Source organism: Vidua macroura, chromosome 9, assembly GCF_024509145.1.
Source record: "Vidua macroura isolate BioBank_ID:100142 chromosome 9, ASM2450914v1, whole genome shotgun sequence".
Lineage (NCBI taxonomy): Eukaryota > Metazoa > Chordata > Aves > Passeriformes > Viduidae > Vidua > Vidua macroura.
This window is the reverse complement of record NC_071579.1, coordinates 22083107-22095911: the sequence shown is the minus strand read 5'-3', so window position 1 is coordinate 22095911 and position 12805 is coordinate 22083107. Positions and strand designations below refer to the sequence as shown.

The 12805-nt window shown below is 41.6% G+C and overlaps 1 protein-coding gene across 4 annotated transcripts in view; it reads right to left on the bottom strand.

Annotated features, from left to right (window-relative positions):
* Window positions 1-12805, bottom strand: part of PTPRF (protein tyrosine phosphatase receptor type F) — a 375120-nt gene that overhangs the window by 279885 nt on the left and 82430 nt on the right. For all 4 annotated transcript variants that reach the window (XM_053984683.1, XM_053984684.1, XM_053984685.1 and 1 more), the window contains exon 2: window positions 5423-5503. The gene's annotated coding sequence lies outside the window, so the exon portion shown is untranslated. The remainder of the gene's footprint in view (window positions 1-5422; window positions 5504-12805) is intronic.

Below are 12805 nucleotides of genomic sequence, written 5' to 3'. Positions count from 1 at the left end.
CAGGGGTGGTGTACTGAATTAGACTGACCACTGGTCCAAACCAGCACAGCAAGTCCCACTCCTCCATGAACACAGACAGGCATCTTGAAGCAAATACAATTTTAATGCATCCATCCACCTGTTCTAGCCGTAATTTACCTTTCATCAGCTGGAAATTACCACCCTCATGGCCGAGACGTGGCAAGACACTACAGGATCACTGCTAGTTTGCTTCTACACAAAGCAAAATGGATAGCCTTAGATCATCCTCTGTGATTCCTATTTTGTTTCTCAGCAAAATGAACTAGACGTGGTTGTGTGCTGTTACCACATTTCAGCTGAAGCACAGTAACTTCTTAAACGGCTTCATTCCCATCCTCAAAGACACATCAAGGCTCTGTTCTGTGATCCCCTAGGCAGAAGATGCAACGTTAATGGAGATTCTGGCTGTCACTTTTAAAAGCAGTTAGTGATTTGAATGCCTCAATTTCTAGTGTACCCATCCTTAAATGTTTTACAAGGTCCAATTGTCAAGAAATGATGAACACTCAAAAACTGCTGGGCAGAGGTTCCAATCCCACTTGGTGTTTAAATCCAGAATCCATTTTACCTGGTACTTCTACAGAAAATCCTTTTACAAAACTAAAACCCTAGTCCTAGTCTAAAGAAGGGGGAAAATCATTTTCTTTTGCTAGCTGTGATGAAAATGCAACAAATCCATGCATTCTTCCAGTTACACAAAATACAAGCAGCCTACCCTTGAATCTGAATCTGTGAGTATTTTCTTCCAGACTGATATACTGAAAACATTCTCTCACAAAATACAATAATCAGCTTTCAGTGAAACCTACTTTACTGAACATAATATAAAGCTTGATTTCCAGCACTGTCAGGAGAGAGAACCCACCCCATATTTCCAATCCATATATTGCTGGTACTTGTCCCTACTGCAAATGCCACCATCATAATTAGCAGAATTCATGGATCTCATCCTTGAGTTAATAATGAATAAAAACAAGGTATGAATAGAGAGAAGAGTAAAATACTGGTAGTCTCTGCTGCTGTTCCTTATTCCACTAGTGGAAAAATTCAGACTCTGTTTTAGTCAGAGGAGTTTGGTGTCATGCAATTGTTCAGTCACAGCTCAGCAAACCTCATTATTTCAGGCCTCTTTAGAAATCCCGAGTTTTGCCCCAGAGTAGGATGGGATGCGTATCCGCTTGCTGTGCACTGTGCCCCAGGAATGGCACAGCTGGTGCTCATGCCCAGCACAGCCCCAGGAGCTGGCACAGGCACCGGGAACCCCAGCACAGTCACAACTCCCTGCTTTTTAATCCATCACCCCGCTGGGCTCTACTTCAAACCCACAGTTTAACCAATACTGGCGGGTTTCAGCCAAGCCTCTGCTGATAGTAGACAGAACGAAACCAAGTTAATTAGAGTTAAATGTAGCCTCAAAGGAGATCTAAGCACCAAAACTCCTTATGCACGTTAACTTATACAGCATGTATTTTTAATGAGTTCAGCACTTGACTCGAGTTTAGGAAACACACACATGGGGTGGCAGCTATTCAAAGCCATTGCGCCAGAGCACGAGCAAGTGCTGACTCTGCAAGATGACAAGGTTATGTTGCCAGTTATGGAGATTCTACCTTTATTGCACAACCCTCAGATACCTAAATTTAAATTAAACAGGTGAAGTGACAACACAAAAGCCACCTACCAATAACTTCATCATAAAATACAAAAAGGAAATGAAAAAGACCAGAGGGCTAAAGCTCATATTCAATTTTGCAAATACGGTTAAATCTTGTAACATCTCTGGCATCTCCTGAGCCTCTTTTTCATAAATAAACTTCTGAAAATATGTATCCCTGTAGACAGCTAAAGCAAACACCTTCAAAGCAGATGGGAATTTTACAAGTGCAAATTTGGAGCTTTAAACCCCACCCTTCTATCTCTGCATGCATTCTCCAGCACTCATCATGTGAAGCCAGGTAAACGGCCAATAGTTGCATCCTTTGGGTTCCAATATATTAAAGCAATCTACTTATTTGTGAGATAAAATGACTTGCAAAGACTGTTAAATCCAAAAAATACATAGTCACATATAAATAAGGCTGAACTATGCCAACAAATTCTGCCAATGACTTTTTGAGCCTGTCATTTAAGTATAGCCAGAAAACACTGTTCACTCGATTACAATGAAAAGTAAGGGGTAACTCACTGTTTTGCATTAATTATATGTTCCAGCCAATATGGCATTAATACACAATTAAATCACTTTGAATCATGTAAATCTTGTGCCAACGTTTTGTAGAAATATGTAATCTCTATTGCAGAAAACAACCCTTCAATTAGAATATGGTATCATAACACACTTTCTAAAATGTAAATAAACTAAAGAATAAAAACATTCAAAGTATTATAAGAGGACAGTGTGACCTAATGACAACATTTTTACACTTTAAAGTCAGAATGAAAAAAAACTGTGTAGAAGTCTCAGTTTCAACTGCAATTCCAGTGGTATGCCACTTGTATAAAAATCCCCCAAACCACGATCACATAGATATACAGTACTTCACTAGCAATAGCCAGTTCAAATGAAAAATCTAAACTTTGTTTTTCTTTTAATCTTTTCAAGCAGTATTCACTTTAATACATTTCTTAACTTCATGACTGTAATATTCAAATGGATAGGTATTTTTGTATATCCCTGAAAATGCAACCATACAACAATTTTAGTTTAAATGAATGACAAAAGACTGCTTCAGGACAGAGTGCTGTCTCAAAACTCCTGAAAACTTAATCTGTATTCTGCTAATCTAGGTTACATTTTATCTTCAGGGGTCCTCCTGTAACATCATTCCTTGATGCTTTAGATTCAGCCTGATGTGATTGAAAAGGCTTCCTTTTCTTTCTTCTCCCATTCATCCACTTTGTTCCCAGGCTCTCCGTCCCCTCCTCCCAAATCATTATTAGGGAAATTATTTTAAAAGAAAACCCTACAGATAAACCATGACCTAGAACAGGGAGATTCTGCCCAATTTATGTTCCAGAAAGTTGATTTACTTTAAACGATATTATTGCATGCCACTCAAACTGTACTTCCAGCCACATTTTTTATTGACTGAATCTGTCATCTTTTCTTTCCTAAAACCTGAGTTTACTTTAAGAATGACAGAAGACCTTCTCAGGGTCAGCTGAAAGCACTCATAACTGCACGCACCAGGAAAGAAGTGCTATAAAACTGAGAAGCCCTCAAGGACAGCTGTTTTGCTGAGGAGCTGCATGACCAAGCTGCCGCCTCAGCTCCCGTGTAATGTCACTTCTCCTGGTTCAGTTCTATCACCAAGTAGTGCCCTCCCTGGGGGGTGGCCACCTCCAAACTAAGCTCTAGGATGCTTCCAAACACAATACAAAACAAAATGCAGACGATTAGTTAAGAAATGTGAACTTAAGATGACAGATGCTACCATAATTCAGATACTGTCCAGGTTTGCAGCTAGCCAAGCCTGCCCATCACTGGGATATACTCAGCCCTGCTGCCCACTGCCAGCCTGGCATCATGCTGACAGCTCTATGGGACAGGTGAGCCTGCAAGGAAGCTGGTGGGCAACAGGGAATCTGACCTGTCTGCACCTCTGCATACCCAGCACCTATTCATGTCCCGTCTCCTGAGCTAAGGGAGAAGGGGATCCAGTATTCAAACTCTGCTCTTCAGAGGGCACAGCAGCCCAGAGCCTTCCTGTTCACCCTCCTGCCTGCACCCAAATGCAATCATGCCAAGCCGGGCTCACCTCTCAGAAAAACCAAGCATGCCATACACCACAGCAACACATCCTTCCCTGCCCTGCTGCTGTGAAACACAAGGTTTCAGAAAACAGCCCTCCCATTGCATTGTCTCTGTATAACTTCGCAGGCAGCACATCCCAAACCCTGAGCACCATCTCCAGCTGCACCTGCCCTGCCCAGCACCAGGTGCTGGCAGGATCTCCTCCACAAGGCTCTGAGCCCAAAGGCCCTGGAGCAGCTTTGTCCCCGCCCCAGGACCACATCAGGAGTACTTTCAAACACACATACACAGACATATCTACCATTTGTAGATATACACAGACATATCTACCATTTGTGCTTCTATCTCCACTTAAGCAGCAACACCAGTTCTGATGCTAGAGAAATCTTGCCTGTTTCAAGCATCAGCATCTTAGCTAATGAATTTTTGCTACTCTTCCACACTCAACAAATATTGGGCGGAGTGACATATAGCCTAATAGACTGTTAAGGTCACTGGCCAGCTCTTTAATTTCATTTAGTACACTTTGAGTTCATGAGTCATTAAGGCCTTATTCTTGGGGACACAAGGACATGTAATACATACTAATAAAGAACATAAACATGATCTCGTATGTGTATTTTACAGATTGTGAAATTAGAAAGATGGCATTAAATATTTCTTTGCAATGTTATATTTTTCATAATTTTGATGATTTTAACATACATAAAAATATTTGTCATAGTCTGCTGGTGTATTTCTAACTTGTAACATTGCTGTAACTCTAAGAAAATTCTTTAAGTAGTAAAAGTCACATTTTAAATACCATCTTGAAGAGAAAAAAGGGCTCAAGGGAGACCTAACTTAAAAATTCCTTACTTAAAAGGGGAAAAAGACATTTTTCAAGCTGTTGTTCATGATATTTGATTTTATGATCTAAATTGTAATTCAGAGCACACATGTGTCAGGAAGTTTGCAATACTTTGGAAAGGGACCAGCATCACTAATCAGGCACTGAAATCCAATTTCTGGGACAATCTGGAAGCTCAAAGCTGCACATTTCAGCCGGCTTGGAAAGATCTTTGAAAAATAAAGTTAAACAGTAATTATACATAAGTGTGCTTGAGAAACTTTACACCTGTCTTGACATGAATCAGATCTTTGCATGGATGATGAAATTCTTGGCATTGCTTTAGGTGATTGGGATGGCATTAGCTTAGGCAGGGTAAGAATTCAACAGCCACAAGCCTAGACAGGTAGGATAAAGGAGTTACTGACTGAAAAAGGCACGGCAGCTTATCTGTGGAAGTCTAAACATGCTAATCATTTAACATAAACAGATCTGCTGATATTTTTAGAAAGGAATTTCAACTCATAAGTAACAATGTTTAAAAAAGGACACCAGTATCCCTAATCATATTTTCCACAGGTCCTCTCAGCTCCTTGCAGATTACTAAATTCAGACAAAGGAAGGGAAAAGAAAAAAACAAAGAAGTAAAAAGAGGAGGAAAAAAGCCAGAGATAGGTAGCTGGGTATGGCATTAGGATAATAATGAACTTGTTGGCAATTAGTGTTTGACTGCTGGCTATGCTACAAGACTCCTGCAACCTTTGTCTCCTTCTGCCTCAGTTCCTAGTCTGTAAAACCAAGTGAGAATATTTCCTTACCTCACAGGAATGGTCTCAGAATAAATCCATAAATGCCTGGAAGACACTGAGACACCACTGTGACAGAGGCCATAAAAATACCTAGGGAAAAAACAAGCAAAATAAGAATAAGTTTCAGAAGTGACCAAAACAGCAGAGATATTCACAGATTAAAAGGTACAGCAAAGATTAAAACTTTGCTTAATGACATGAATTCTCCACCCTGGGGAAGAAGCAGTTCAGTTCAGTACAGTACATGACACAATCATGATAATCCACCACCAGATGCAAGCAGGAAAGATGTTTAGAGATTAGCTTTGCCCTCCATGACAGGTATCACATCCAAGAACCCCAATCACAGCAAACAGAGCCCGACATACTGACAGTGCTCTTCCTCAGCCTCCACATCCAATTCTAACTGCAGCGCTGAGCTCTTCCAGTAGTTAAAAAACTTTCAGCCTAGCACTTATTCCTGAACAGCTTTTATCCATTTGTTTTCAGGCCAACATTGATCCAGCAGCTTAAACAGCTTTTCCCTATCCGTGAAGTTTATTTCTCTGACAATAAAAAATGAATTACACCACCTCCCTGTCAGGGCTCATTTGCCCACCCAAATCAAGCAAGTTCTTATCACCCCACACCAGCATCTTCTGCCCAATCTCATCCTTGTGGCCCGCCATCACCTTGCAACTGCCTAAGCATGTGTTTCTCCAGCATTTTCAGCAGGTAACCCTCTCCATCCCAAACAGTGCAGAGCAGAAGCTGCTCTCCTAATGCCTTCTAAGGTTATGACCCATGCTGTTACCATGGAGGTATGTCCCACTTGGACTGCTCTGGGTCTCAAGCTGAAAGACACCCTGACCTTTCACAGCACTGACTGTGCCTCCTACCTGTTTCACCTCTGAGCCCTCAGGGCACTGCTCTGTGGTGCCAGGGACATCATAGGGATCCTGCATGGTCTCCCTAAAAACATACCTCCTTATCTTGAGTGTCAACTCAACCCACAGCTGATGGCTTGAGCTCAACTCCACCGCTAAGTGTACTTCAACATGAGCCAAATGATGCCAGCCCTCAGAAGGATAAGTGATTCAAAATTATGCAAATGCACAGAATACATTATTTAGTCTTTATCATTTACAAAGTACACATTTTGTAAACAGTTTCAGCCCTCTTACGGAGAGTGTGATAGTGCCCTGAAATTTGGGTGTCTGATGGTTGCTACATCATGCACTGATCAACATAGCCTTGGTGGGAGAAGGTTTGCTCCAGTTCTGAAGTGGGACATGAGGTTTGAACAGCCTGCCTGCCCTGTATCCCCTGTGCTCAGAGATACCTCCACCTACCCCCTCATACACACAACAACTTGGAGATCCTCTCTCATCCCCTGAACAACTCAGCTGACCAGGAGAACAAAAATCCCCCCAGTTTTTTTTTTCCATTTCTGTGGGGAGAGGGCAGTTCCTTTCCTCCTGGCACTTTGTGTGGATACAGCTCAGGAGCTGCTTGGACAAGCACTGGAGCTGGTAGGAGGGGAACAGCAACCTCCTCCCTCTTGCTGGCAGTTTGCCCCTAGATCAGACTGGGACATATTGGAAGCTTCAGCCCAGGGAACCAGAATACACTCACCTTACCAAGGACTCAGATCCATTTAAAACTGTGCTCCAATAACCTTCACAAATAAATATATTATGCAATTTATGTTATGCAGCATTGACTTCAATGACTCTCTAGCAGTGCTTACACTACTATATTTACTTCTGGCACACACTGGCAGCCTTCACTGTAATTATTCTGAGCATGCTCCTGTTCTAAACCTGGAGGTCTTACCCTGCCAATATCTATACACAATGCTCCTCAGTATGTTTTCCATAACTTTGACCACACTGTCCTTCTTTCTTACATCCCTGCAAGCTCCTTTATCTAGAACATGTTTTGAGTTTTTCCTCCTTTCACACAGGGTCCCAATTTTATACCCCAGCACCTCTCCCTCAGTATCAGATCACCAACTTCCACCTCAAGCTGCCTCACACTGTTGGTCTCCATCCCTCAGGAGAGAATTTTAGACTAGCACCTTGGCACCTCCTGCCAGGCTCCCTGAAATTTGAAGAAAGCCCTCTTTCAGGCATGCACACATCCATCTTGATGCCCATGGCACAGATCAGCATACTAAATAAACAGAAGAGAAATTATACAGATTTGTTTTCTCTCTTCCTCCAGATTAACAGGATGACCATTTCAGTACTGGCTCTTTCCACTCTCTTTATCAGTCTTTGCTGCAGGAATGGCAGTTGCATCTGAGTGGAATCCATCCAGCAGTAAGTGGTTTGTTAATTCCCAGGACACATTGCATACAGAGAAGGATACTTAAGCTACTTAAAAAGCAACCCTTTATTAAATGCATAAAAATGCTTGAAATTTCTGTAAGCCAACACTTTAAATTAATGACTTCATTTAAATATATCAGTCTCTGCTGCTAATTGTTATCCAGCTTTTTATGCATTCTTTTAAATGTACTCCTTGGAAACCCTATAGAATTTGCTATAGTTCTAACACACAGTTGAGTCATTCATGGTACACATTCATGTATTTCACTAAAAACTTCTTTCTCCCAAAAGCTGAAGTAGCTTTTTGCATCTGTGTAATAGGGGCAGTTCAAGTCAACTATTCTCAGCTACACCATAGTGACACTATTGCTAGAAAGGGAAGTGGAAACATGACACTAAAAAAAAAATCAAAACAAAACACAAACCAGACCAAAACAACTTAGAAAAACAAAAACAAACAAAAAAACACCAAACCCAAACCACCTTTTCTACATTGAAAATATTAAGATGGAGCAAAGACTTTTAAGATGAGGTTAGAAAATATATCTGTCATATTAAGCATTGTTTAATAAGCAATTGAGGATTCCTGGAAATCCCTGCCACAAGAGGACCTGTACAGGCCGAAGTGATCACTTCTGCTCTGAATTTCTTTGCACCTATTCGTCTGACAGATATATTTAAAATTTTACACTGATTCAGTTTTGGATGTCTTAACTGACTTTATAAAGGAGATGCTCTGCTTATATAGGGAAAGGGCATATAAACATTAGGTACTTGCTGTTGAGTATTAAACATGAACAAAAAAAATTAATCAGCAGTGACCAAAGCGGTGATGGCAGTTCACTGGAGATAACCTCCTCCCTGCAGCACGCTGCAGTCTCCATCTCCTAATTTAGGCTGCTGGAGGCCTCGAGTGATGAAAGAGAGGCCATACCAATAGGATTTTAGCACAGTGAAGTACACACAGCTTCCTCCCTCCCACAAGTTAAACTTAAGGCCATCAGGAGGAGTGAGGAGGCTGCCAAGAGTAAGTGCCATGCTGCAATCCCCTGCAGCACCCTGAACAAGAGCCCAGCACCTCCAGCTGCACCTGGACACCTCTGCTGCTGAAAACATGAGCACTACTTCCATGGGTTTGGCCAGTTTCCATGTGCCAAGCCAGGAATATTTTCATGAACTCTTCAAGGCAGAGTTTTCAATCTATGAGACAGTGTTTACTGAACAGACATCAGCAACAATGAGCTTTCTGTGCAGCATGAACAACAGCAAGGAATTCCTCATCTCTTGGTGAGCTCCCATGCTGGCTGACGCTGCAAGAGGCACTGCAAGGGGCCAAGAAAAGCCAAAACTTATCACAAGAAAATGGCAAATTGTGAAAAACCTGCATCACAAGGTTACCTGCCTAGGCACAGCTTCAACAGAGCTCCATAAATACCTCACTCTAACAGTGACAGAGGTTAAAAACCTATTATCTTTCCCAAATGACAGACTGAACACATGCTCAATAGAACATCCCGCCTCACCAAGCTACAAAGTAGATTCTGCTTTTTCAGTTCAACAAATACAAACCACAGGGAGCTTTTTAAATGAAAGCATTACGAAGATTACATTAGGCAAGTCTGATCTGCTGTAAAACACTCACACACACCATTACGAAGTAGAACAACCTTTAACACCTGCTTTCTCTTCAAACATAGCACTACCTCTGTGCATGGTTTGGCTCTTAATGGAATGAATTCTCAAGCTAATTTGTATGGCTTACTCCACCAGCAAAGAATACTTCAAGTGTTTGGGATCTAGTGCTCCACTAACACTGAACTGGTGAGAATACTCTTTTAAGAGTGTACTCCACAGTGCTGCTCAGCCAGCTGCTGCCTTGTGGGACAGATCCACAGAGCAGAGAGTATTTTCACTCTGCTGCGAAATGTTGTGACACAAGAGGAGGTGCAGCAGCTGGAAAAGCATTGCATGATCCAAGCAGTGTTGAAAGCCATCATCATAAATATTCACAAGCAGACAGAATTGTTTTCTTACTAACAGCACATTGTTATTCACAAATATTAATTAGTTTCTAAATACCACCTGTTACTCAGCCCTGCCTCTGCCATGTGACATGGGCTCCATGGCTGGCTAGCAGACTGTCCACACTGCTCAGAGATTTAATGATGTTTCACTTACAGAGCTCACTCAGCTACTGGGAGGAGAGGAAGGGAATAATTACTTACTTGTGTCTTCCTCTGCTGACCTCTCTGGCAGATGAAACGAGCAGTTTTAATGGCTTCTGAAGGGAGGCTGGTCCAGTCCTCCTTAGACAGGAAGGATGACAACTGCACTAGTAGGTCTTTGGCTGGAGAATGATTTTAAAGATCCAAACTTCAAAGATCTCAGTGAGGGGAGAACTCAATCTCAAAACTTCTCCCCAGTGGAGGGAAGAAAGCTGCTATTGCAATCATTCACGTTTCCAGTGATCACTCACACTTCAGACAGAGCTGAGGCACCAGGAATTGCCTGTCACATCCTACAGTATAAATAAACTGCAGACTGCCAGGAGGAAAGCTGTTACAAACCTTGGCAATTTTCTTTGGATTTCTTTAGATCACTTCTTCAAAGGATCTCTCTGTACTAAGAGGTACAGGTGCAGACAGACAGCCAATATAGGATTCCTCTTCCTCCCCACCAGCAACAACCTCCTCCTAATTATGTGCATCACTGGTAACATGAGAAATTTGGGCAGAGCACTGATGGATCTGGTCAGAGCATGGATAAAATGCACAAGTTAGTAGTGCACTTAAGGTTGAAGTGACACAGATGAATGATGAAGTACTGTTTTGTTTTCTACAAACTCTGGATGGAAGATCCCTCAGACCTTTCAAAAACACTCCTCCTGCTCAGCATCCAGCAAAGACAGCCAGGGAGGATGAGCTTATCTTGATGAATTCAAATTAATAAAAAAAAAAAAAAAAGAATGGAACTATTCTGAGCCTCACTGGAAGAGATGAACCTGAAGCATTCTCCTCACAGATTCCAGCTGAAAGACCCAAGCTCTGAAATGCAGCATTTGGCATTTCCAGTACCTCAGGAAGCAGTGCTGCCTTTTCAGTGTAAATGTAGCACGAAGGATGTTATCCCACAGCTGCCAGACTCAATACCAAGGCGCAGACACAAGCTTGTACGTTTCCCAGGGAGGAGACACAATCTATTCAATACACCTTCCCATTACATCAGATTTTTCTTACCAGCATGATTTCACTGATACATCCCAATCTGAATACTTCTTAAATGGTTTTGGGTTTGTTTGTTTGTTTGTTTGTGGTTTGGGGGGGGTGTTTGTTTGTTTTGGATTTTTTTGTTGTTGTTTTTTTTTTCCCTGATCTTGTGCATCAGGCTATCAGCTCTACAGAACAACTAGAGTAGAAGAGCTAATAAATTTCAGATTTTAGATCAAAACCCAGAGCAATTTTTGCTGGAAAACATAACTGCAGGACAATTTAACCTTCTCTTTGCTAAATATGGAGTGGGGAATGCAGTCAGGGCTTGATATCCTCAAACTCCTAGTAGAAAAAAAATTCTGCCATAGTTCCTGCAGACAGCAATAACTCAGGACTATCAGGATTTTCTCAGAGCTTGCACAGCCTCACATTCAAGTATCTAAGATTATAAGACTGGAAAGTGGGAGGGCAAGGAGCACACACAAACATAGAGTCCAGTGAGTCCATAAAGTCCATTATTCCAGAGACTGACAAACATGGTACTCAATTTCTTAGGGACTTGAATGGCTGGAGCTGAAGTTAAGCTTCACTAGAGCTATATTTAGTTCTGCACAAATACAAATTAGGAAACACTTTCTTCTCAGTTACTAATGCAGTGAGACAGGAAACAATTATTTGCTCAGTGTCTAATGTTACCTTTGGTGACTATCTAGCTCACAGAAGCTGTATATTGTATAATAAAGAACCAAGCTGATATTCTGCAAATCAGTGAGAAAATTTATTTAAGAAGATGAAGAAGCATGTGATGTGAACACATCTGAGCTATACTGGTCTTAGCTATGCAGACAGAGTTAGTGCTGAGGCATCTTGTGCTTTGATAATAAACAAAGTCAGTTTGTTTTCCAAATTCTACATTAATTTATTCAAGAACTCTGTGGATACTCAAAGAATATCATGGTTCCCCTAAAGTGTAAAACAGAGCTGGGCACAAGGACAGAACAATTAAAATAAAAATAAAATCCATCTTTTATGATTTCAAGTGCCAGTTTCTCTCGATGAAAAATGCAATTCTGTGTCACAAGGGAGCTCTCAGCTCAGCAATTGCTTCAGTCTTCAATCTCTACAAAACACAAAAGACAACAAAATGCATGATCCACATGAAAGGCTAGTTAGACCTTGGCAAACCAAGCCATGATTGTATAGAGGAGTCCCACGTGCTTCAGAAGGGCTCAAAAGGCTGCACTCAAGCAATCTCAGGCATGTGGCTGAGAAGAAACCCTGCCCCTGCCTACTACAGCGAGAATGTCCACTAAGAGGCTTGGAGTTTCTAGGTCATCCAACACAGCACCTTTACACACTAAGGAAGTTAGAAAGAATACAACACTACTGCACAAACATGTCCTTACTTCTGGCACCACCAGGCAAATACTTGCAGGGCACTTTGCTGCAGGGCCCATAGTGAGTCACATGAGTATTTCCAGAGCTGAAGGAGATGACATTTCAATTTTGGCTTAACTATGACCCAGGATAACCAGAAAGATGCCCTGAGTATCAGCATTCTGATGACCTTTTCAATTCCAGATCCCTTTGAGATGGCAGGCAGATGAGCCCTTGGCGCCATACAAAAAAAACATCAATAACCCAGGTTTCTTCAGCCAAAGCTGGACTACTGAAATATATGCATGCCTTTGCCTAATCATCCACAGCTTTCTTCTGGGGGGAAAAAAAAAGCGGGGGGGGGGGGGGGGGGTGTGGAAACTGATAAACATTTGGTTTCTTGGTATTGTCTTTTAAAACATTATCAGTTATTTTGATAGTAGGTTCTTGGAGCAGGTCAAACCTGGAAATACAGGAGTTCTGGGCACAAAGCA